This window comes from Sciurus vulgaris (genome assembly GCF_902686455.1).
Source record: "Sciurus vulgaris genome assembly, chromosome: 16".
NCBI classification, from domain to species: domain Eukaryota; kingdom Metazoa; phylum Chordata; class Mammalia; order Rodentia; family Sciuridae; genus Sciurus; species Sciurus vulgaris.
The window spans coordinates 79,326,438-79,352,088 of NC_136477.1; the positions used below are offsets into that span (position 1 = coordinate 79,326,438).

Genomic DNA, 25,651 nt, shown 5'->3' on the forward strand with positions numbered 1-25,651 from the left:
GAGAACTCAATAGCAATGCAGATTCTCAGGCCAAACCCCAGACATACAGTATCACACACAAGAATCCTAATTTTTATAATTGCCCCGGATGCACACTTGGGGCTGACCACCTGTTTTAGTCTTTCTTCCAAGAACAGGATATTTTTTATCGTTTAAAAAATATCTTTTATTATGGCGCCACTGATTGACACCACAGGAAAACTGGCTTACTTGGTTGGACAGTTCCAGTCCAGATAGACAGGACCTGAGACCCAAGGGGCTGCACACCCAGTTCCCTAGTGCTCAGGAACACAGGAAATCCTATTTTACTGCCCCCTTTAAGGTTATTTACTATACCCAAGTCTCATAGTCAAAACTCTGTAAAAGTGTTGACCGTCACTTTTTTTCTGGAGGAGGAAGCATTAAGTAATCTGCTGTTTAAGAAACTGCAAAAGCCACGTTATTGCCCTGTGAGCACAATGAGAAGGACTACGTTTTTTTCTTATATGAAAGATTCTGGTTCCTGGTGTGTAGATTCTTGCAGTTGCCCCTCTGTACCACTAGATGGCGAGAGTGCACTTTCCTGCCAGCACCTAGGGACACTCTACAGCCAGGCTGCAAGCTTCTGAGTCCCATCAGAGTCCCTAAAGTGTCAGTGTGCTGAGGGCAATGTTTCTGCAGTATCCAGGAAGTGATAAGCAGCTGGAGTCATTAACATGAAGGAATAATGATCATGATATTTTATGAGGAAAATCCTTTAGAATTTTACAAGTCCTAGTTCCTATGCATGGCAGGCTGATCATTTTTCACAGTCCTGAATTCTGATGGTAACAGAGCTCTAGTCACAGACCCTAATAATACCAGTCAGGAGGAGGAGAGGTCATAAAGTCACAACAGGCTATTTTCTTCTCATGGGAGGTCTAATGTGATTTTAATGACACCCTGAAAAATAAATGACCTGCCTTTTTGATGCTTTAAAGTGTTCATTGGGAGGGTAAATGAGGAGGTGGGAAGAGAACTAACATTCAAATCATGAGTCCAAGTCTAGATCTTCTCCAGTTGATTGTGGGCTTTGTCTGCTCCTATGCCTATTCTGTGACCCAAGCTTGCAGCCATTACAGTGGAGGGTGTATGCAACAGGAATAGTGCTTTCACAGTTCTCACTTAGAAGGTGCAGTGGCCTTCCTCCACTCCCACCTCTGGCAGCCCTTTCTGTTCCTCAGAACTAAGGTGGGGAGGACCTAACAGAAAGCAGAGGATAGATGACCCCCATGCCCCACACTTAGGGATTCAGGCTATGGATGAAACTGTCCTGGGTTTTTTGAGAAGCTTTGCAAGTTTGACATTGCTTTAAGGGTAACTTGAGTTTGTTTTAATCTGGTATAGTAAGATTTACAAAATCAGATTTTGCTCTCACAGTTTGCTACAGTTTCCTCAAAGGTTCCAGGCCATGTGCAAAGCATCAAGGTTGGTCAGGAGGCAGACAGTGTGAAAGGTGAGGGAGAACATGGGAAAGAGTCTTCATTTTATTTGGGCAGGAAAAAAGATGATGCAGCATAAGAAGTTTTAGAATTAGTATGTTTCAAAGATTTTAGTCTTCTCTAAATGACAAGGGCCATCCCTGGGTCTCTGGTACATGAAGCTGATGGGATTGGTGGTGTGGGAACCAGATTAGTTAGCTTGGGTAAGGTGAACATGCTGGGGAATTGAATGACTCTCTAGGAAATAGCTATCTCCAGGAAAACATGCCCTGGTATAGTGGTACATGTCTGTAATTCAAGTGATTCAAGGGACTGAGGAAGAAATATCACAATTTCAGGCCAGCCTGAACTATTTAGTGAGACCCTGAATCAAAAAAATTTAAAAAGGTTCTAGGGATCTAGTTAAGTTTTGGGTCAGTAGTAGAATGCTCCTGTGTTCAATCCAAGTTCCCACCCCCAATGTGTGCCTGTGTGTGTGTGTGTGTGTGTGTGTGTGTGTGCATGAATACACACACACATACATACATACATACACACACTCATGCAATAAACAGTCAAGGAAGTCATGCTCTTCAGGATCAGGAAAGACCCCATGTCAAAGAAACAGAGGACTAACAGTAAGTGGCATAGTTAACAAAGCACTTTTGATTCCCAGAAAGGAAGAAATTGTAACTCTGCAGGTGTTCCTAGCAAGTCTGCTCTCTGGTTCCTCCAGGCCAGGACCTGTCTTTATGGTGTTCCAGATCACTGGAAGAGACTCTTCGGTGACTGCACAGAATCAGTACTCTTTGTTTTAATGCATTTCAATTTGAAATATAGCTTTCCAGCTTGAAATGAAGCCTGGTAAGCAGAGCATAGAATGCAATTGTTATGCCACCTGCAATTCCCCTCAGTGCTTGACAAGGATTCTGCTGAGTAATAAAGATGTTTGCAAAGTCTCATCTCCTTGGGAATTTGGTTGTGGGCTTTCCTTCCTTGCTTGCTTAATATGTGTAGGTTTACTATTAATATTTTATGTATTTTCCCTGAAAATAGGGGTCTTAACAGATCCAGGGTTAAAACATAAAAACCAGACTTCTAACAGTAATTTCAGATTTAGTCATTTGCTATGAAACTCTGAGTAACCAAGATTGCTATAAAAAAAAAAATACGAAAACAGATTCTAGCTGCTGATCCCCTGTTGACTACTCTCAGATGACCTGAAACACGTAGGCAAATAATTCCAACCCCATCAGGAAGGATTAACAGGAACAGAAGAAATAAAGTTCTCCTCAATGTTAAGTTCACACAGTATAAGATGATATCATATATTTGTTACCTTAAAATGTCTAGCATTTATTAACTACAGCAGTAGTCACATGACTGATGTTTGTTCAACCCTACTGAGCTTGCTTTAAACTTTATGATTAATTAAATATTAATATGTCTTATTGTTTAGTTATAGGTTATTACAAGTAAACAATTACTAGAATAATTAGAATACTTCATTGTCTAGTCTAGTAATGATCATACAAAATATTTTTGTTTTTCTCCTTGTGACCTTTTCCTTCTCTGAAAAAAACATGTGTAACTGCCTACCTTTTAATGTATAAAAGACTGGCTGGGAAAAATAAAATTGAGAACTTAGTATCCATTCCTTGAGTTTGTGTTGCTTTGTTCTCCATCGCACTGACGCCTACTTGATCACCTGAGACCACTATGACCCCTGCTAGGACTGGACCCTGGCATGCAAATTACCTGCAACAGACTTCTTTGATCCTTAATCTGTCCCCAAAGATGCCTGTCTGGAGCAACCTCAGGATGTTTGGGACAAGGACAGACTTCTCAGAGAAAAGAGGGTTTGGGGCAGACTTTGAAAGATATTTTTTCTCACTGGAGCTTATATTTTCTCTGATGGCAAATTGGAAGAGAAAAAATGAAGCACTGCACAGACCACTGTGAAATGTAGTTCAGAAGTCAACAAGTTTTCCTTGCAGCTGGAGTAAGGCCTTCTCAGGTCATCAGTCCCAGCATGGGTCAATGAATTCAAGTGACCCTGCACATTAATGTGTGTGTATTTACATGCACATGTTGGTCAAGTGCTCTTTGATTCACTGTGCATGTTTGGGATAGAAGAGTAGGAAAGACTACATTCTCAATTAGAGTTTACTGCTTAGAAGGAATCTTGCCTTATATTCAAGGAGGAAAATCTGGCTTGACATCAGCAACTGGACTTGGACAGACAAACTTTTGGAAGAATGGTCAAACTCTGACAGGTAAGCTGTAATGTGAGGAACAGGTCCAATTTAGTATTTCTCCTGCCCCCAGGCTTTAAGTTTGAAAATACACTGTGTGTCTTCCTCTTCCCCTTACATTTTTTCCTTTTCTTTTTTCCTCACCTACCATGAGACACTTACTGTGCCTGAAGCACTTGGACAAAATGATGAACTAGAAAAGAACCAGTGCCTTCCTGTGTAGCATTTATGATCTGGACCAGAATTTATGAACCTCAGCATGATTAACATGAAATGCCAGGTGCTTATTTGTGTTGAGGAGTTTCCCTGTTCATAATGATATGTTTAATAGCATCCCTGAACAATGTTTCCCTGTTCATAATGATATGTTTAATAGTATCCCTGAACAATGTCTAGCAATGTCCCCTGCAATTTTTTTTTTTTTTTCGGTGCTGGAGATTGAACCTGGGGCCTTGTGCTTGTGAGATAAGTACTCTACCAACAGAGTTACATCCCCAGCCCCCCTGTAATTTTTGAAAATCAAAAATGCCCATAGATGGGCTCAATGTCCTGTGGGTGTAACCATTGCCCTGGTTGACAACTCACCACTGAGGCAAACAGCTATGCTCATACCTACATTATAGTTACCACAACTGCCTCTGTACCTACATGGATTCTATTCAGGAATCTGCTACTGCTCATAGAGTCTGCTTTAGTGGGACTTGCAGTGGGTTTTTGTACATTCCTGTTATGGAACAGTAATTAATCAGAGGCTTCCAAATAAATTCCTGGTCAAGAGAGGCTCCAACTTAATATCCCATGATATTACCATGGAGGTTACCATGGAGGCATTACAGTGACCTTAAAAGTGAGTGGAGGTATTTGCAAATAAATCAGATTAAAATGACCTTCCCTGTTATTCCTTTTCAGCCTTTCCTTTACCCTGAAATAACTGCAGAATGAAAGCATGAACCTGTTTGTGGAAGGGCAGACCTGCATTCTGAATTTTTTTTTTTTTTGCATAAAACTCCCACATCCTTCTGTATCTCTGTAGCTCCTTAAGTAGAAAGCAAAGAGTGTAAATGTCTTTCTTTGTGCCTAATAAAGGGGTAAACCTTAGGTTTTGCCAAATGTTTGACCCTATCTGATACTTGTTGAAGGCATATATGTCTGTTGCTCATGGCATCTAACAGAAGGGTACCATTTGATTCCAGAATCCAGTACAGAAGTTCCTGTCAACATCCTTGCTTGTTCATCCCTGTGCTCCATTCTATGGTGTTGACAGGTAAATTAATTAATCTGTTACGATTCAGATATGAAGTGTCATCCAAAATCTCATGTGTGAGACAATGCAAGAAAGTTAAGTGGTGAAATGATTGGGATATGAGTCTTAACCTAGTCAGTGAATTACTCACTTGAATGAAATAATTCCTTTTTTTTTTTTTTTTTTTGGTGCTGGGGATCAAACCCAGGGCCTTGTGCTTGCGAGGCAGGCACTCTACCGACTGAGCTATATCCCCAGCCCAATAACTGTTCTTTTTAATGAACAATTCTTTCCTATTCTCATAAAGTAGGGAGTGTTATTAAGAGTGGGATAGGGAGGGGATAGGGAGTTCTTCCAGCAGTCTCCCTGTGCATGAATATAGATATTGCATTCTTTCTTATCAGACTGAGGTTTTGTGGCTTCCTTTCTTCCATGGCAATTCTCAAGGAGATAACTGCTTCTCTGGTGTTCTCTCATGGCTCCTTGCAGATTAATTGTATAACACTAATTACACTGTCCTATAGGTGGCACCCTCATTTTGCTCATATATTCTGTAAAACTGTGACTTCCTAGATAGGACCAAATAAGTCCTCATATATGAGTTCATTGCTGAGTGAAAAATAAAGGGCTGTCTGTTTAGTTAAGTATTTGCCAAGAATCAGATCAAAAATGTTAGATTGGGGCTACAGTGTTAGGTAGTGGAATAGTGAGTTTCAGATACTATCAGATTCAGATGTATCAAAAGTGTAAAATCTTCAAGAATTCAATGTAAATAAGAGGAGGGAGAAAAATAATAATGACAGAAACAACAAAACCTGTCTTTCAACTAGTCCACATGGACATAACTTTGATAGTTTACATTATTTTATTTTTAGATGAAATAATTTTATTTTAGACATGCAAGAAAAGCTACTTCAGGATCTAATAATTTAAAGCAAGTAGCTGTATACAGATAAGAAAAGCAACAACTTGTTATAGTTCAGAACACTGCACCCAAAGCAAAGAGACATGAGAGAATATATATTTATGCAGCATTAAAACAAAATGTAAAAGTTAGTGCAGGGTAGGAGGAGGGATGGAGAGAAAAGCCAAAATGAAAAATCAGAGTTTCCCAATGCTTCAAATGTAGTGCACTACAGTAAGAATGGTAAGAATAGAAATAACAGATCTGTATACCAGCCTAATACAAAGTTTTCTGGTAGAACTTCTTTCAATGGTAAACCAGTTTGAGTATCTTCTGTAGTTACTGAACTCAGGCTTTAAACTCTCTAGATACAATGAACAATATTGTACATTCCCTTTTAAAATAATTTATACTACAATTTTATTAAAATCATATACTGTAGTGACCAATGTTAAACTTTTATGTATTCTGAAACAAAACTGTAGTTAACAAAGTACTAAATACTTAAATGAAGACTACACATATTAGAAAACCTTTAGGAAAATGTAAACATTTAGGGGGCTGCATATTGGAACATACTCTCTTCGGGACTGAAGACTCCTGCATCCCATAAAACTGGCTGATTGTATGTGGGGTTGAGCAATGTAGCTAGGTAACTTATTTATCACCAGCATTGTCCAGATATGACTCAGGCAGCTGTCACCATGAAATTCTGGACCTTTATGTTTTGGAACCCCCATGGGACACTGTTATAATAACTGCAATGCAGAAATGCTGAAGCAATAAGAATCTGGTTGGAGTTGATGTGATGGGCAGGCATATATATCCCTCTGGAAAATTGCAGTCACAGATTTCTTAGATTTGAAATTTATGATTTAGGAGTATGATTTAGCAGTACTGTGGGTTATTTATGTTAATTAAAAAAATAAAGTCATTAACTGAGTTTTTCTGCAGTCTTAAAAAGAACATTTAGACTTAAACAGAACAACAGTTCACATATTTAGCATTTCACATTTGTGTAACTTATGAATTACCATTTGTCAAAACCCTGGTATTGTAATTGCTAAGGCATAACATGTCAGGTTATTTGAATATAATTACATTTTAAGGTAACCATGATCAAAAAATATCTGTTTTACATAAAGAACTATATATCATTTGAAAGTACTCAAATGATGCCTTCATCTGAACCATACATCACAGGTACTTAAAGTTTTTAATTACAAGGTGGTGGGGATATTTTGGGGGAAAAATGAAAGGAGGGGTTGGAGTGGCCCTAACTAACCATTGAAACTAACAGCAGTTTTCATTTATGAGATATCCTTATTTTTAATATTCCAGAGTGGCTACAAAGTGAAAAACAATCCAATAAACATATCTTGTTTAAAAAATATTTGAATATTTAGGTATTAAGACTGTATTAGAAATTTTGAACTATGTAAATAAGCTTAGTATTGATAAGTGGAAAGGAGTATCACTGAGCAATGTATAGTGCAGGAGAGACATTTCTGACACAGCTTTCTGACAGTTCTTAAAAATATGGATCAATATCATTATATAGCAAAAATGTGATTCAATAAATATGGCAGTACAAATTTTCTTTTTAAAAAGTTTTAGTTATTAATAGACTTTTATTTTATTTATTTATATGTGGTACAGAGAATCAAACTCAGTGCCTCACACATGCTAGACAGGTGAACAACCCCTGAGCCACAACCTCAGTTCCAAAATTTAATAACAAAAGAAAAGAGAGAGAAATCTCAAATTACTAAAATTCTTAATGAAAATTAAATAAATCAACAGACAATACTAAAATACAGATGATAGAAAAAGTTTTGAAAGTCCATACTGTAATAAAATAGGAAAACATGAAGACATCAAAAAATTTCCAGAGAAATATGACATATGCAAATTAGTGCAGGAGGACACAAAAAATTTAAACACATCGTTTTGAAGTAATGAAATAGAGTACGCCTTCAAAAGTCTACCACCAAAAAGTCCTAGGACCGGATGAATTCTCAGACAAGTCCTTCTATACCCTCAAAGAAAATTTTAAACCAATATTTCTCAAATTACTGCATGAAATAGAGAAGGAGGGAACACTTCCAAACTCATTCTATAATCCTAGTTACACCGTTATACCAAAACTAGACAAAGATATATAAAGCAAAAAAACAAACTTCAGACAAATATTTCTGATGAACATAGAGACAAAAGTTCTAAATAGAATATAGGAAAAATGCATACAAAAACATATTAAAAAGATAGAGCATCATGATCAAGTCAGGTTCATGCCAGGAATATAAGGGTGATTCAACATACAGAAATCAAAAATTTAATACATCACATCAGTAAACAAATGCACTAACCTCATGATTATCAAAATAGGTGAAAGAAAAGCAGTTGAGAAAATTCAGTATGCATTTCTGCTCAAAATATAAAATAAAGTAGGGAGAGTAGGAACATTCCTCAACACTATAAATGCTATATATGATAAAACCAAGACCACTATAATTCTAAATGGAAAAAATTTGAAATTATTTCTGCTAGGAACTGGAACAAGACAGGGATGCAGTTTTTTACCTCTTCATTTCAACAGAGCACTTGAAACACTAGCTGCAGTCATTTAAAAAAGAAAAGAAATTAAAGAGGTCTGAATAGGAAAAGAAGAACTTAAGCTATCTGTATTTGCCAATGACATGATTCTATATTTAGAAGACCCAAAACTCCACCAGAAAGCTTCTAGAATTCATTAAGAAATTCAGCAAATTAGGATATAAAATTAATACCCATAAACCAATTTTGTTCCTATACATCATTGATGAATTATCTGAAAAAAAAATTAGGAAACTATTCAATTCGTAATAGCCTCACAAAATACTTTGGTATCAATCCAACAAACATAGTGAAAGACTTCTACAATGAAAGCTACAGAACACTAAAGAAAGTAATTGAAGAAGACATTAGAAGATTGAAAGACTCCCTATGTTCTTGGATAAGCAGAATAAATATGCCAAAATGACCATACTACCAAAAGCAGTATAGAGATTTAATTCAACTCCTATAAAAATTCCAACAATTTTTTTCATAGAAATAGAAAAGTCAATCATAAAATTTATTTGGAAAAACAAGTGACTCTGAATAACTAAAGCAATCCTTAGTTAGAAAAATGAAGGAGGATGCATAACAATATCACACCTTAAGTAATACTACAGAGATACAGTAACAAAACCAGCATGGTATTGGCACCAAAGCAGACCTAAAGACAAACAGAACAGAATAGAAGTCAAAGAAACAAACCTAATATATATGCAGGTACCTCATACTATAAAAAGGTGTCACACTCATACACACTCTGGAGAAAGACAGGCTTTTTATCATGTGATGGTGGGTAAACTGGAAATCCATATATAGTAGAGTAAAATTTAACCCATATCCCTCAACCTGCTGAAAGCTCAAATCATTGTAGGTCAAGGACCTAGATATTAGACCAGAGATTCTTTGCCTCATAGAATAAATTTTAGCCCAAATTGTCCACCATTTCAGCTTAGAAATGGACTTCCTTGACAAGATTTCTAAAACACAAGAAGTAAAATCAAGAATCAATAAATGGGATGGCATCAAAGTAAAAATGTTCCACAGCAAAAAAAATAAGAATGTGAATAGAATGCCTACAGAATGGGAGAAATCGTTGCCACCTGCACTTCAGATAGAACATTAATATCTAGGATCTATTAAGAACTCAAAAAACCACACACACACACACACACACACACACACACACACACACACACACACACTAACCCAACCATTAAATGAGCAAAGGAACTTAGCAGGCACTTCAAGGAAGAAATACAAATTGTCAACAAATATGAAAACATGTTCAATATCTCCAACATTTAAGGAAATGCAAATTAAAACTACAATGAGATTCCATCCAACTTCAGTCAAAATGGCAATTATCAAGAATACAAGTAATAATAAATGTTAGTGAAAATGTGGGGTTAAATGTTCACTCATACATTGCTGGTGGTACTGCAAATTGGTGCAACTAGTCTAGAAAGCACCATGGAGTTTCCTCAGAAAACTTGGAATGGAATGATCATTTGACTCAGTTATTCCACTCATCAGTATATATCCAAAGAATTTAAGATCAGTATACTACAGTGATTCAGTCACATCAATTCTTATAGAAGCTCACTTCTGAAGAGTTTTTAGCTAAGAAACCATGTTAGGTGCCCCTCAACAGATGAATGGATAAAGAAAATGTAGTATATATGAACAATAGAATATTACTCTGCCATAAAGAAGAATGAAATTATGGCATTTGCCAGTAAATGGAAAGAACTACAGATTATCATGCTATATGAAATAATCCAGGTTCAAAAAACCTAAGGTCAAATATTCTCTATCATATGTGGATGCTAACACACAATAAGGGGTCAGGAGAAAATAAGAAGTTTACTGGATTAGACAAAGGGGAATGAAGGTAAGAAAGTAGCATGGAAATAGAAAATGCATTCAAATAATTTGGACATAATTTTCCTATATTCATCAATAAATACATGACCAGTGAAATTCCACATCATGTATAACCACAAAAATTGGATCCCAATTAAAACAAGTTATATTCCATGCATGTACAATATCTCAAAATATACTCTAGTGTCACATATGTCTAAAAAGAACAAATAAAAAAGGAGGAAAGGAACCTGGGGTATGGAGAAGGAAAGGAAAACACTGGGGAATAATTTTGCATATTTTTATATTGGATGGATGTTGAAATATGTAAAAATAAATTCCATCATACTGTAAAATTCTAATGCAATAATAAAAATATGGAAAGAATTTAAAAGTTGCTAGCTTCATATGTTGCTAGTCATCAAATCATCTCTAGGTTAAATTCACACTACCAAAAAATAAGTTTTTCATATTATCATATATATTAATTTTTACATATTACTTTGTGTGTGTATGTGTGTATGTGTGTGTATGTGTGTAATTCACTGCATAAAAAGATTTAAGTACAAATTTACCTGATTATATCAATAGATGCAGAAAAGCCTTTTGAAAATATCCAGCACCCATTGATGTTTAAAATTCTGGAGGAACTAGTTATAGAAAGAAAATTTTTCAGTATTGTAAAAACTGTGTATGAGAAAGCCAATACCAACCTCATACTGAACAGAGAAAAAATAAAGCATTTCCTCTAAAAACAAGAATAAAACAAGGATATAAACTGTCACCACTCATATTCAACTTGAAATTCAAGCCAGAGCAATCAGGCAAGAGAAGAAATCTAAGGGCATGCACATAGTAAAAAAGATGTCCATTTGTCTCTTTTTGCTGATACATACATCTTTATGTAGAATATTTAAAATGCTATATTAGCACATTTCTAGCTGATAAACAAATTTACTGAAGAAGTTGTATACAAAACAACATACATTCCTATATTGCAAGAATAAACCTACTGCAAAAGAAATTGGGAAAAATATCTCAATCACAAAACCCTAAAAAACTACTTAAGAACTACTTAAGAAAAAAACTACTTAAGAAAAGAACTACTTAAGAAAAGAACTACTTAAGAAAAAAAATCTAACCTGGAAGATGAAAGACATCAACAATGAAAGCTACAGAACACTGAAGAAAAAAAATGAAGATGACCTTAGCAGTTGGAAATAGTTCCCATGTTTTTGAATAAGCAGAATTAATATTATCAAAAGTTCTATGCTACCTAGAGCAGTAAACAGATTCAATACAGTAGCAACCGAACTATCAATGGCATTCTTCACAACACACACTAACATAAAAGCTGTTCTAAAATTTATTTTAATAAATAAGAGACATAGAATAGCCAAAGCAATTCTGAATTTTAAAAAGTGATGCTAAAAGCATCACAATAACAGATATCCATTTATGTTGTAATTTTATTATAAAAACAGTATTCGATTGGCACCAGAACAGACCTTAAGACCAATGGAATATAAAACACAGAAAAATCCACATAGATAGAGTGACCTGATATGTGATAAAAGTGCCAAAATTATAGGGTGAAGAAAAATGAAACTTTTAAACAATGGTGCTCTGAAAACTGGATATTCACATGTAGAAAAAAATGAACTTGATCCCTATTTCTCACCCTGCACCAGTGCCAACTCCAGTGAATCAAGGACTTAGAAAGTAAAGTAAAAGCTGTATGCTTAAAGATAATGAAGGTCCAATTCTCCAACATATTGACATAAGTACCAACTTTCTTAAAAAGGCTTCGAAAGCACAAGCAATAAAACCAAGTATCAATAAGTGGGATGAAATCAAATTTGAAAACTTCTGTACAGTAAAGGAAATAAGAATGTGAAGAGAGAGCCTACCAGTGTGATAAAATTTTTACCATCTACTCCTCAGAAATGAAATTAATATACAGATTATAAAAAGAACTAAAAAAAAGAACCTCCCCAATTAATAAATGGGCAAAAATCTAATCAGACATTTCTTCAAAATAAGAAATACAAATGGTCAACATATATATGAAAACATGTTCAATAGATCTAACAATCAGTGAAATGCAAATCAAAACTACATGGAGGACAAAGTCTATTATTGTGCCCTTGCTCTTTTTCTATACTTCAGTGAAATTATTAAATTCAAGAAGAACTAAATGAATATTTTTATCTCACTCCACTTACAATAGCATTTATCAAGAATAATGTAGGAATCCACATAATAGACAGAACATTTGGGTGGAGAAGGGAAGAATAAAAGGTTATTAGATTAGAGAAAGGAGAATTAAGGGAAAGGAGGTGGATGGGAATAAGACAGACAGTAGGATTAAACAGATATTACTTTCTTATGTTTCTATATGAATACACGACCTGTGTAACTCCAATCAAGCACAGCACAAGAATGGGAAGTCATATTCCATGTGTTATGTCAAACACACCCTACTGTTGTGTATATCTAAAAAAAATTTAAAACATAAGAAAAGGAATAAAGTGGGGTAAATGTCCACTTATGCAGTTTTGTTTGGACATCAAACTAGTATAACAATTCCGAGAAACTGTATGGCTCTCCATTTCAAAACTTGGAATGGGAGCAACATCCGACCCAGTTTTCCCACTCTTCAATATTTATCCAAGGATCAAAAATCAGCCATATCAGCATTTATAGCAACAAAATTCACAATAACCAAATTACAGAACCAGCCCACATACCCATCAACAGACTAAGAAATAAAGATAATATGGTGTACACACATAATGGAGTTTGACTAAGTCACACAGACCAATGAAACAATGGTATTTGGTGGAAAATTGATGAAACTGGAGAACATGATTCTTTGTGAAATAAGTCAGTCTCAGGAAGCCAAGGGTCAAATATTTCCCCTCTAATGTGAATGCTAGATGAAATAATGAAAAAAGGGAGAATCCAATGAAAATAGTACAGTCATCTGTGGAGTAGAGAAAGGGGTCATAAGGAAGGAGGAAGAAAGAAAAGTGGGATGAACAGTAGAATAAAACAAACCAAACTCTCTTATGTACACATATAAAGTACAGTGAAGTTAAATTTTATGTATATCTACAATATGCTGATTTAAAAATCTATAAATAAGGTTTTCCCTGGGTAGCAACTGCCACTGAGGCCCCTGCCACAGATGACTGAGGTGTATTCTATGGGTGCCTCTGCTGCTCATGCCCAGGTGTACATCTGGAGGTCTTTTACCCAGGTGCTCCTGCTGTAGGCACCATTACCACAGAACAGAGGTCTTCCCTTGGGGCAGACTTGCCCCTGATGCAACTGCTGCAGGTGTTGTTGCTGCTGTTGTCACTGTCACAGTCACCATCACCTGGAGGTCTGCTGCTCTTGATGCTGCCTGGTACCCAGCCTGCCATGTTCACTGCTGACACAACTGCTGCTACCACTGACACCACTACTATCAAAGCCACTGCAACTCCCTGGAGGTCACCTGAAGATTTCCACTCTGGGTGCTGTTGCAGTTGCTGCTACAGCTGATGCCACTGCTACTGCTGCCTCAGTGCCCCACCTGCTACCATCACCACTGACATCTGCAGTTGCTGCTGACCCCCTGCCTGCTGTCACAGACTCCTGCTACTATAACTTCTACAACTGCCCAGAGGTCCACCGCCAGGGAGACACCAGGGTTGTTTGCACATAGCCACAACCATTTTGAGATACTGGTCAGAGTCTGGGGTTTCTTTGGGGCGCCAGAATCTTTTGCTGACACAGTCATATTGGATTTCATCTGTCTGGGGACACTAGCCAGGACCCAGAGATTCAATGTCAGAGTGCCTAGAGGTTTGGATGCAAATGGGGTCTTCCTCAAGGAAATGCAGGTTTCTGCCATCTAGTTACTCTCTCTCAGGATTGCTAATCCCTGGTGGTTTCTTTTCAAATTTTCAGTGGCATTGTAATCTTGCAATTGCAATGTGGCCAAATGCAGGACATCTGAGGCCCAGATTGGTGAGATAGTGACTGGTTCATCCAGGGCCTGTCTGGGCCAGACAGTCTTGTTGGAAGTCAGAGACAGGACTGAGAAATGTTTGGATACTGGCAGAGACAGTTGTTCAATTCTCCACTGAGATTTTTCTTATTTTTATTTCTTTCTTCTTTGGCATGTCTCTACACCATATTTGGAGCAAGATTTTTTTGTGCATTAGTTTGCTGAAGACACTGATATATGCATGGTGATATATGCAATTCTGTTGTATATTCTGTACATTCTTATATTTTTATTTTTTTCTTCTCTTTATATGTATTCTTCCTCTCACCTGTCTATCTTCCTAATATCCATTTCTCACTTTTTTCCACCTAACATTATGTATATATATATACATAATATATATATATATATTCATTCTCACATTTTCATGTGACAACGATGTCATTCTATATTGGGAAGATTCAAAAAATTTCACCAATATCTTATAGAAAGAATAAATGGATTCAGCAAAGTATCAGAATATACAATAAATATCCAGAAATCAAATGCATTTCTATGCATCAGTAAGAAATCCACTGAAAAAGAAATAAAGAAGAACACTACTCCATTCACAATCACCTAAAAAAAAAAAAAAAAAAAAAAACTAACCATTGGGGGAAAATCTTTGCTACCTGCTACTCAGATAGGGTGTTAATTTCCAAGATAAGCAATAATTGTAGAAACTTAGTGCCAAAAAGAAACCCAATCTGTAAATGGGCAAAGAAATTGAGGATATACTTTATTGAAGAGGAAATGCAAATGGGAAACAAATAAGTAAAAAAAATTTCAACATCTCTAGCAATCAGAATAATGCAAATTAAAACTGCACTGAGACTTCACATCACTTATAATGGCAATTTTCAGGAATAAAAGTAACAATAAAGTTTGTGACCATGTGGGGAAAAATGTTCACTCATACATTGCTGGTGGGACTGCAATCTGGTGCAACTGCCCTGAAAATAAGTATGGATATCCTAAAAAACTAAGAATGAATCAACCATTCTGTTATCCTAATCCTTGGTATACGCCCAAAGTGTTCATATGTGTGTGTGTGTGTGTGTGTGTGTGTGTGTGTGTGTGTATCACAGTGAACTGCTTCATCAGTCACAACCACAAAATGGGGTCCTAATTAAAGTAGGATATATTCCATGCTTGAAAAATTATATCAAAGAGGATTTTACTACCATAGCCAAAAAAAAACAATAAATGAATTAATAAGTAAATAAATAAATGATAAAATAATACATTACATGGATCAATAAATATAAGAAAGATCAAGAGAATAGAGAATAGTGAACAAGGGAACGAGGAGAAACTTTAATTGGGGAAAACCAGGGATTGAATTGGAGAAAATTATACTCTGTGCTTCTCTAATTATGTCAAAATAAACCCTATTTTTATTTGTATTTGTAATTTTAATGTGATAATCAAAATTTTTAAAAAGTAAACAGAATTCAACTGTAAGTGGGAGCTTATCTTGATAAACATAAAATTCAAGTTGAATGTGGAGGAGAGAAAAAAGACTGGAGGAAATTAGAGAATGGAAAGAATGTGAGAGCTCAGTATTTTATACTTAAAGGAATCTGGGGTTCTACAAAGAAGAACTTAATGAGAAAAGGTCCATGATTTTTATTGAACTTTCCAATACAATATGGCTGGAAAGAGAGGAAAGAGGGCAATTACAACCATTTTCCCAATAAAATTAGAAGACTGTATCAATGGGGTGAATACTTAAGTAAATTGCCTGCCAATATTGCATTTGTTTCAGAAAAAAATGATGTTTTGCTGTGAAAATAAAGATATGAATATCGCAATTATGTATGCATTGTGGAAGGTTTATTTAAAGGAAGATTTTTTAATACTAAGACTTAAAATCATGAAAAACATTAATGAAAATCAGTGTCAATAATTTGACAATTTTCTCCCTTTGGATACATACATAAAATTTTGCCATAAAGTAAGATTACTATGCATTGAATTTAAATAGAGTATGATACATTTTCATTTATGCTACAAGAATTATTTTGCACACACATGAAGAATTTTTGAATTTCCTTTGGCATTCAGATGATGTCAGTCATTGATATATGTAAGGGAAATGTCCTCCATCACCTCTGGAGGCTTATGCATTTTTTTTTTCTTCTTTAGTGCTTAGGCCCAAATTTACTCATTTGTAAAAGGCAATGCCATTCTTCACAGGATCCCACAGTTGGTTCAGATTGAGTACGACTGATATAGAAATTCAGCTTTAACACTCATGCTTCTGCATTTTTTTCTTATATGGTCTTCCTTTGGCACTGAAAGATTAAAACTGAAGCTTGGGTTATGGTAAATTGTGGTGACCTTACATTGAACATCAATGTTAATACACTAGAAACTACATTATAGGATAAAAGAGAACAATTTCACACAATTTATATCAGATTAGTGTGCCAAGGAGAGACATCTGTAGAAATTATGTTAGTTCTCACATACTAATCAGCATCAGTATCCAGGCAGGCAATTTCAGCCTTCTGAAACCCAGAGCTGACCACCTTTATCCAATGGATCCATGTGAGGGAATACACAGTGGAGTGTATTAGGAACCGGGACCCCACTGAAGCACCTACAGCATTGCCTGTGCCTTTGACCTGCTCTACACAAGATGTAAAAGGGGATAGGAGCTGAAGCAAGAATAAAGAGTACTGCTACTGTATTGTTAATTGCTGCTGGTTAGAGAGAAGCCATGCCTATTGCTGATTCATAAAACATTCTACTAAAACTCTATACTTAAAAAAAAAAAAAAACACTTACTGAAAACTTTGAAAGAAAAATATGCTTCATCTGCCTGGAACTTTGGATCTTTGTGTTTGAATAAAATGTGTGCTTGTGAAATAAAAATTTTTGCTGAAAGAAGTTTCCCTGAAAGAGGAAAAGCAAACTAACCATTTGTTTTCTGGGACAGAGCAAGGTGGTTTGGTTTCAGGATGAACTTGTGCTGCATATTTTGAGATACATGTTCCATGAGAAAAGGGTCTAGCAGGTTGAAAGTCATAGCACAGTCCTTTCATCACTGTGTGAAGAGTGCAGTGCCTTGAAGATGGCTCATTTCCCTTTCCTGGGGATATTTATGCCCTAAGAAAAGGAAAAAAATATACATAGACTTTGGGCTGCAATTTGTCATGACCGTTTTTGTTACAAGATGAAATGGATTGCAGTTTTCCCCTGGGAATTTTGCTGTAAAGAATATTTTGATGTCTGAATCACCCCCAGGTTTACTCTTACAGTTAGAGACAATTGCATAAAGTGTATTTTTGTGTGGAGTGGGGAAAGTGGAGAAGATAAAAAAAAAATTTAGAATATTTTTTTGAATTATTTTGCACATCAATTTGCATTATAGTTGACTCTAGTTTTCATCTGAAACATTTAAAGGTATTCTAATTTTACACGATGCCAAAATTCCATCCATTTTAAAGGTGAGATGCGGAGAGATGGCGGCCCGGCGTCCTGACCGCCGCAGGTCACCCTCCTCCCCTCGTGCCCCAGCGGGAGCTCACGGGCTGGTGGGGCCGCGGCGGGCGGGGCGGCCGAGCCAGGAGGCGCCCCCCAGCAAGCCGCGGGCCCGCTCCGCGCCCGGCACCGAGAAGCCGTCACGTCGGGGGTGGCGCTCGAGCCCGCTGCAGAGGGCGGGAGCGCTCGCGGGCGCGAGGGGCGCGGGCCGCCGTCTCGGCAGCATGAGTCAGCAGCGGCCAGCGAGGACACTGCCCAGCCTTCTCGTGGACCCGGCGGAGGAGACGGTGCGCTGCCGCTGCCGGGACCCCATCAACGTGGAGAGCCTGCTGCCATCGAAAATAAGAATTAATTTAGAAGATAATGTACAATATGTATCCATGAGAAAGGATCTGATCTTAACAATTTTGGAGCAGTGCCCCAACAAAAGAAGCTGCAAGAGGAACTTTCAGACTTATCAGCAATGGAAGATGCTTTGGATGAGTTAATCAAGGATTGCGCTCAACAGTTATTTGAATTAACAGATGATAAAGAAAATGAAAGACTGGCATATGTGACGTATCAAGATATTCATAGCATTCAAGCCTTTCATGAACAGATTGTTATTGCAGTTAAAGCTCCAGAGGAAACCAGGTTGGATGTTCCAGCTCCCAAAGAAGACTCTATCACGGTACACATAAGGAGCACCAGAGGACCCATTGATGTGTATTTGTGTGAAGTAGAGCAGAACCATTCAAATGACAAAACATCAGACAGGGTGGGGACCTCTTCATCTAAAAACAAGCATCCAGAACACCCAGAGAAAGGAGAAAATCCTCCTCAGCAAAGTGAAGATGTGCTTGAAGTGAACAACTGATAGCATTTGAGGATTGATGGATTGAAGTTTTTCCTTTTCACTTTAGAGCATCCTGTGTGATGAATCATGCACCGATCTGAATTTCAGAGCAATAATCATCCAGGAAGTGCTCTCATTATCAGTCAGTAGCAGCACCAAGGCCAGTAGTGTCTTCGAGTAGCTCCCCTATTAGATTACTGGGTAATTATGGTTTCTGCATTCAAAAACAACTTTTTTTAATGATTGTTCACTGCATTTTGTCAGTGAAATAGATATTTCGCCTCCTAAAATAACTTCATCACAAAGAGTACCACGAAACAGACAGTCAGGCCTGGCACGGACAGTTCTTCGTGGACTCTGCCTTCCTTAAAGGATCATGTGGTATATCACAAAAATAATTGCCTTACACTGGTTCACGTTTGCAGTTAAGTGTTGTACATTGGCTAGGTGTACACACAGATCTAAATGTGATGTGTTTGTATATATCTGTATAATGTTTAGATTACTTATGAAATATGTCTAAGTGACACTTTTCACCCTTGTACAGCCAAAATAATGTATATATGAAAAGTGACAGACAGATGCTCTAATTTCTTTGGAACCTATAACTTATTAGAATCCTCTGGATGAGGGTTAGAGGAGAGTTTTTCCAAACTTCTACATGTAGAAGTATCACAGCGTGCTATACATTTAAGTTCATAATACTAATTCAAGTATTTTAATGTGGTTCCTAGCACTAAAATTGGAGTCGGATGCTTCTTGATGTTGAGCTGCCGACAGAGTTATTGTGTCCCAGCAGATTGGTGGCATGCCCCAAATCCTTGGGGGAAAGTATAGAAATGCCATCGTGGAGTAGCCTAATTCACCGAGACATGAATTCAGTCATGTGAAATTGGAAACTGTGTTAAGCTTTTTGTGAGCAGATTTTATAATATGTGTCTGTGTGCAGCCTTCCTCCTCAGTCGGAGGGGTTTTACTTACCATGAGCTGTACCCTGCCCTCTCTCCAGCTCTAGTCCCCCCTTCCCAAGACCTAGCTATTTCTACCTCAGTGGGTAAGTCATTTACCACTCTGTGCCTCAGTTTACTCAGTAGTGTACCATTAGACTGTGATGCCTTGAGGGACTTTGTCATGATCATTGTTATATCCCAGCACCTTGCACCGTGCCTGGCCCACTGGGAGTGCTCAGTGAGTGTCGGACAGATCAGGGAGTGCATGACTGCAGAAGGAGACTGATAAAACCTGGCTTGTCTGCCACACAGGTTTCCCGTGAGCATCATTTGAAGCCTCTCTTGCTTTCAACGAAAAAATCGAAGCAACTTAAAATTAAGACTTTGTATAAAAAGACTTAGGGTGCGGATCCAAAATCAAAATATTACAAAATAATGGATTCACATATTCTGAGCTCAGTAGCTTTTGCCAGTCCTGTCCTCTGCTGGACACCAGCTCCTCCCCCACAGTCCCTGCTTTTTAATTTCTTTATGCTTGGGGACTGCTAGTAAATGGGATGGTTAGCCTTGAGGCATCTCCTTCTGTTTTAGACAAAAAGTTGTCTTTTGAAATAAGCTAAAGAAAAGCTACAGGGGGCAGTGGTCACTGGGCTTGTTGGAGGAACAGCAAGGGTGGGATAAAAACTAAGTTTGGACGTGAAAGTGAGAGCCCAGGCAGGAAGTTGGAAGTGTGTAGGTCAGTCGCTCTTGGAAGGAGCTGAGCTCTGTGTAGCAGATTGGGCAGATATTAGTTGATGTGTGATCTTTTAAATCGTGAGAGTAGAAGAGGGCATCTAAGAAGAAAATAGAAGAGGAGAGGCCCAAGAATAGCTATTTTAAGGGGAATACAGAAGAAGGAGCCTTTCCTGAGAAAAGAATGGGGGAAAAACCTAAAGGAGATAGTGTCCCAACCAAGGAAGCATTGCCAAAGGTAAGCAGCAATTCCTGACTTGTGAAATGTGATGAATGTTCTGCCTTATACATTGTTCTGAGGGAAAAGTGAAATCATGTCAGCAAAAATCTTATGTAAATTGTAAATGTGTTACATAAATGAAGTAGCTCCGCCACTCCAAATTAAAAAAAAAAAAAAAAAAAAAAAGGTGAGTAACAATTATCAGGACAAAATTCAGTGAAGCAAATTATTTTGAATTTTTTCTTTTTATATCTTATATTCTTAGACAAATTAAATCAATGTCTAATGCATGTTCACTGCTATATAGCTTCACTTACAATTAATTATAAAAATTTCTCTTTTTGACTGATATCTACAAATGTGTACACACTATGATTACATTTACATGAATTCAAAATTAACTTACAGTTCAAGGAGCATGCTCACATTTTAAAATTAAAATAAAAATGGATTTACATGACATTAGTTCATGTGAATTAAAAAAGTTAATTCATATTGGGTAAACTTTTTGAAATCCTTGTTTTCTGCTGAACTCAACTTATGATTTAAAGAATGTACCCTGCAGGCCATTTAGCCCATCTCTTAGAGTTCCTGCCCCTCATGCTGGAGGCCTGGGTTCGAGTCCCCCGCACGCTCGGATTGTGGAAATAACCTAAAGAATGTACCCTAACTATACAAAGGAATTTTAAGGATAAAATATGTAAAATTTAGCAGCTAATATCATTTACACATTAGGGAGAAGCACAATATATATATGCATCATCACTCTTACTATTACCTAGCATGTCCATATGAAAAAGATATCTTAAGGTTTTACAAATTATGTAAAAACAGTAACTCAAGAGCACTGGGACTGGTATGCTTGATTTATGCCTCCCTTTCTGAAGGTTATGTCCACAGGCAATAATCAGAATGAAGAGGACTGGAAACACAGAAATAGGTGCAAAAATTAATTTGTAAACTAGAAATGCTAAACCCTGGAGATCTGCCCATGGTGTGACTTTTCTTCTCTTTTTCTTCAATCAATTGCATCCTCCTTTACAGTCCTTTTGTATTTTAATCCTAGCAATTTTTTAGGTATACAGATTCAATTATCTTCTATTTATCTTCAAGTCTTAAACCTGAATGTCAATTCGTGAACCCTTACTCTTCCATTCCACATGGTGCAGGCATGTAATACAGATTTTTCTAAATATTTACACATTACAGTACCTTTTAGGGTTGAAAAAATGGTTTTTAGAATGGCAGTACACAAAATTTATTTATCAAGGTAGCTAAGACATGTCCCAGGGTATTCAATAAGAGCTTGTAATGAAGTTTGAAACTTCTGTGATTAATTGCTATCTACCTACTTTTATATATATATACTTCATATTAATGTTTTATTAGTATATTTATTTTTATTTTAATGACATACTTCATAGTCACTTATTCATTTTTTTAAAAATTTGAACAAATGTATGGGGAGATAGCTCAGTAAGTAAAGTGCTTGCCTGACAAGCATAGGGCCCTGGGTTCAATCCTAAGCACTGCAAAAAAAAAAAAATTAACAAAAGAAAAACATGAAATTCCATCAATATTACACTATGCTCTATGTATGATAACTTTCTATATTCTAAGACTTAGCATTAGAATATATTGTAGTACTTCATAGTGAAAGAATGGACATTTTTTTAAGCTGTCTGTTTTATCTCAACTCCCTAAGGTCTCCCTCCCACTGATGAGAACAAAGCCCTTAAAGCTGTTCCAGGAAACAGCCCCAAACAGAGAGTAAAAGGGTAAATTAAGCAAGATAGTGCTCAGACAGTTAAGATATATGGGATATAAGATTACCAGAAACTGTTGACCAGAATCTATGCCCTGTTGTAAAACATTGTGAAACATGTTGTATGTTATCAGCAAACCCAGACCCCCTTTGGAATTTCCTGGTGGCTTTGTTCCCCTTTTCCCTTCCATGTGCGACCCCTCCCGATGTGTGGTTTTTGCCTTTATAAACTTGTAAGATTTTCTGCTAGGGACTCCACTCCTCGACTCCTGCGTGAGTTACGAGTTGGGTCCCAGAACAATGGAATAAAAGCCTCTTGCGATTTGCATCAAGTGATGCCTCTGCGGTTGATTGGGGTTGCCGTCGATCCATGGGACAGAGTTAGGGTCTCCTTTTTGAGGGTCTTACAATAGAAACATTTATCTTTAAATTACACAGATCACTAAAAACATTCTGGATTATTCAAGAGTGACATTGCCAGTAAAGAAATGATAATATGGGGTTATGAATATGATATGCATTACTCAATGCCCAGCAGATACTAAGCATTTTAAATTGCTAACACATTGTAATCTTTATTTCTTTTCAGAGAACTAATAGTCAAAATTTTAAGTGAAATATTTGTGTTCAGTACACTGAACAAAATTATTTATCAAGAATTTTGTTATGTAAATATTAGCAAGATTTATCTCATTCATATGAGAACACAGCATAATTTGTTAGGTTTTGTAAGGCCCCCAAAAAGGAAACCCCAACTCTGTCCCATGGATGGACGGCAACCCCAATCAACCACAGGAGGCGTCACTTGATGCAAACCGCAAGAGGTGTTTATTCCAGCGCGCTGGGACCCAACTCCAGGAGTCGAGTCCCTAGCAGAAAATCTTGTAGGTTTATAAAGGCAGAAACCACACATCGGGAGGGGTCACACATGAAAGGGGGAAAAGGGGGAACAAAGCTGCCAGGAAATTTCAAAGGGGGTCTGGGTTTGCTGACAAAATGTTTCACAATGTTTTACAACAGGCTGTAGATTCTGGTCAATAGTTTCTGGTAATCCTACTGTTTGAGCACTATCTGGCTATCAGGCTCAATTTACTCTTTTACTCTCTGTTTGGGGCTGTTTCCTGGAACAGCTTTAAGGGCTTTGTTCCCATTACTGGGAGGGAAACCTTAGGGAGTTGAGATAAAACAGACAGCTTAAAAAAATGTCCATTCTTTCATTTCCCCATTTTCTTTTCTGGTAAGTTCTAATCATGGAACTTCTGTCTCTATATACTCTTCTCCAAAGCTATTTCCATGGCAGAGGGACTGGTATTGTTGCCTGAGCATTAGTACCTGTACAGCACTTACTCTTTCCCTGATGAAGGTGACTAGGTGATTTCAGGCAGGCAAGAGCCCAGGGGGCGGGCCACCAATTAGCAGCCCCTTGTTTGCAGTCCTTGATAAACAGTCCTTGATAAAGGCAGGTAAATTTGGTAATCAATGGACTCCGGAGATCCTTGACATTCCATTCTTCCAGGGGCAGTTTCCAACTTCCAGAGGCAGATGATTTTATGGCCATTTCCTCAATTTGACCCGATCCCCTATTTCTACACTAACTACCTGTTCCCAATTCTGGCTTCATTCCCCCCTCTAATCTCAGGAACTCCATGCTGCTGGGGAAGGAGGTCGATGACCGCTCTAGCTTCTTCGAGCTGGAAGTGGGTGGCGTGGGGCAAGCAGCTTGGAGTTCCTTTTCTAAAAATCGGGTCAATCAAGGGGTCCCAGGAAGAAGCCTGGTTGGGGAAGAGCAGGTTGTAAAGTCATCTGGGGGCGGCTGCTTCTATGATAGAAGAACAAAAAGACATGAGTACTGAAATGAGATTAGCACAAAGTAAATGTTGCAGCATCTGAAACATGCCACTGAGTATCATGAAAATGGCAGAAGTTAATCTCTCACCAGGAGGTGGAAGAACTGAGAAATTGTTCCCATAACTAGGCCTAGCAAAGGCTGGAGAGAACAAGGCCTTTATTTGGGGACTTTAACATTGTCATAGATGTCCCCAGAAAATATAGTTAAGCTACTTAATGTCATCTGATTTTGTAAAATATCCCTTTATTGGTATAACCTGTGTTTCCTAGAGATCTCTATACTTCTGTTACTTAGGAATAGATAATCATACTAGCAAACATAGATTAAGTCTACCTGTGTAGCTTAGGAAGGTCTTAAACTGACTAAAAACTTCTGACTCTGGCAGTTTCTCTTGATAGTTATCAGGCATATTTGCTGAAGAATCTTTCTTTCATTTGTAGCTTCCAACCTTTATTCTAGTGGGCTAATATAAGTGTACATCTTAAGTTACATTTAATTATTATTTCCTTTAAATGCCCAAGAATGGCTATATTTTGGTTTTAACTGTTTTGCTGGGTATCTAAGATCAAGCTGGTCAAATTGACCTGGTTTCTGTCTTGCTAAACAGTCAGCTGAGTTCCCACAGGGGTCACTCATACAGAACTTAAGAGCGGCTCCTTAGCTCCACCAGTGACTTTGATTAGGCAGGGTCTCTTGATGAGGTGACTTCCTTTAGAAACATCAAGGGATGTTTCCCCTTTTCCATGACCCTCGTCTGCAGCAGATGCACTGGATAATTTTTCATCCTCTAGTCTCAACAATCTCCTTGATCAGGAGGTTGTGTGACCCAGAGTTGCAACGCTCCTTAGAGAAGTTCTCTTACTCCCTGGGTTCAGGCTAACGTTGAGGGCAAGACCCAAATATGGACTTTTCTTGACCTCTGTATTTAACTCCAATTTCTAAGTTGGATCTTAATTATCCAGCAAGCCAGTCTCACCAGTCATAAATTAAGAGTAATGGGCTTTAACTTTAATGTCCATAACTTTACAGTTTTTACCCTTTTATCTAACTGGAGTCTGCATTAGTACTGGAAGTTACCACTATCTATTCTATAGGTGATGGCTTATTATCACAAGTTACCTAGGTTGTTTGTTCTTGGAGCAGCTACTTCTGCAAAACATTAACAGGTAACAGTTTTACTAAATGAAATTAGCAAGAGTAAAAATATATTCAGCTTGTATAATAGCTATCTTGAATTTTGATTGAGAACTACATTCTATCCCCTATTTGAGATCACAGTACTTTTACAACAAGAACCAATCTTTTGACTATAACTTTAAATAAGCTGAAGTCTGGCTTATTTTGGAGCTATTCTACACACAGTGAGGTGGGAGGCAGAGCCTTATCTCAGGTAAGGCGTGGCTCTTTACAGATCTTAAGTGTTCTAATTCTGATGTTGATCTTTGCTTCTTTTCCTTAAATACCATTAAGTAG

At 37.3% G+C, this 25,651-nt stretch overlaps 1 pseudogene across 1 annotated transcript; it reads left to right on the plus strand.

The window, feature by feature from the left end:
• The first annotated feature begins 17,857 nt into the window (after positions 1-17,857).
• Positions 17,858-18,709, plus strand: LOC306646259 (transcription factor E2F6-like; annotated as a pseudogene). The gene has a single exon. The product of its transcript is annotated as a transcription factor E2F6-like (transcript).
• Positions 18,710-25,651: the final 6,942 nt, after the last annotated feature.